Genomic DNA, 1,986 nt, shown 5'->3' on the forward strand with positions numbered 1-1,986 from the left:
GAGAGCAAAGAACTGTCAATTTGGAAAGCTTTTGCCCTCAGCTCTTGATCAGACAAAAACAATGCAGCATTATCATAATCACAGTCTAAAGAATTCAATTGCCTTTTGTTGTGAAAAGTAACAAAAGCTTTAGCATCTGGAAACATTTTGAGTTACCCATGGCCTCCCCTAATACACTGCGCCCAGCGCCACCACAGGAAATGTAACAACAAAGGGCATTTTAAATTCTTCCCAAAGAGATATCCTTTCCCAGGGGAGGAGGGGTATTGAAAGACTTTCTTTCCAGAGAACTCCTCTAGCAACTATGCCCCGTTTATTCTCTCTCCATTTTGGCTACCACCTCGTAAATTCTGCAGTGGAAAAAAATTCTTCTCGCATTCTACTCACCTTGTATAAATGTATAGCCTGAAAGACCCTAAGAACTCAAAGGCCTCCTCCACTTAGCATGGGCTTCTGACCTGGTTTCTAATTCCAAGTTCTTCTGATTAGAGCCCCAGTATTCCTGCCGGGCTCAGCTCCCTCCCCTGGATCTCCAACCATCGGCAAGGATTCTGCTACCAATTCACGGAGCTCCCAAATGCACCCGTCTGCTGAGCCTTGAGGACCCACTGCCATGTGTCACATCTATCTTTCTGACACACTAACACAACAAGGTACACTGTAGTGTTGACCGTCCCTTGAATCCTACTGAGAGAGCTGTACCTTCAAGCCAAACCCAGGTTCTGCATCCTGGAAAGTTGCCTCAATGACTGCCCTTTCTCCTTGGGTGGGTTTCATGCCAGGTCTCGGGACTTGACAGTAGTTCCAGATGGGACGCATTTGTCATGACTCTTTGAAATACTGGGGAGCTCTGGAGATGTGGGCAGGATGGCAACAACACTTCTCAGTTGACCAGTTCAAGCTCTATAAAGGAGTCTCATTTAACCTTTACAGCACTTCCCACCTTCTGATGCACTCAAAACATTAACGATAATTCAATATGTATAACGTTATTTTGCATTTGTGTGATTTTCACTTCTTCCAAGCATTTTCAAGTTGTTATTCTTATTTGCACCTGCTATTTTATTGGATTTCATAGGCATTTTAGAAGATCAGTAAAGTAAGTATTAAGTGAATTATAAACCTTTAATTTTTTTTTAATTTTTTTTAACGTTTTATTTATTTTTGAGACAGGGAGAGATAGAGCATGAACAGGGGAAGGTCAGAGAGAGGGAGACACAGAATCTGAAACAGGCTCCAGGCTCCGAGCTGTCAGCACAGAGCCCGATGCGGGGCTTGAACTCACGGACCGCGAGATCGTGACCTGAGCGGAAGCCGGCCGCTTAACCGACTGAGCCACCCAGGCGCCCCGAATTATAAACCTTTTAAGGGCAAGGACTGACTCATGCCATTTGAATCCTCCCTGGTATCCAGTAGGGTGATTCTATACAAAGTGAGTGCTCAGTGATTAACTACCAACTTAATATTCTCTCCATTTCATAGATTCAGAAAGCCATGCTCAGAGACGTTAAGCAACACATCTAAAGTCCCACAGCCAATCGCTTCTCGGCCTTTTGGCTAAGATCAAGTGTAGTATCTGTTCTTATCAGTTTAAATTCCCACAGCCAGTTAGTTCCACTCCTCATTCCAGGCCCAGTGCCCACTCCATTAGACGAATTGTTCACAGACTATGCTCCATGGAAATTCTGACTTGTGCAGGGAATATGCAGGTGAGGCCGAGTAGAGAGCACACGGCTGCTCCAATCAGAGCATCTTCACAGTCATCCATTTTAGATTTTGAGGTTTTGTGTCAGATTTTACTTGAATCAATTATTGTGCTACTATTTTTTTCTTAAGAAAAAGCAGTCATGGGGCGCCTGGGTGGCTCAGTCAGTTAAGTGTCCGACTCTTGATTTGCAGCTCAGGTCATGAACTCAGGGTCGTGCGATTAAGCCCCTCATCAGGCTCCGTGCTCGGAGTGCGGAGCCTGCTTGGGTCATGATCTCA

The 1,986-nt window shown here is 44.9% G+C and overlaps 1 pseudogene; it reads left to right on the top strand.

The window, feature by feature from the left end:
* Positions 1-1,537: 1,537 nt before the first annotated feature.
* LOC122235638 lies at positions 1,538-1,623 on the top strand (annotated as a pseudogene).
* The last annotated feature ends 363 nt before the right edge of the window (positions 1,624-1,986 follow it).

This window comes from Panthera tigris, chromosome X (assembly GCF_018350195.1).
Source record: "Panthera tigris isolate Pti1 chromosome X, P.tigris_Pti1_mat1.1, whole genome shotgun sequence".
NCBI classification, from domain to species: domain Eukaryota; kingdom Metazoa; phylum Chordata; class Mammalia; order Carnivora; family Felidae; genus Panthera; species Panthera tigris.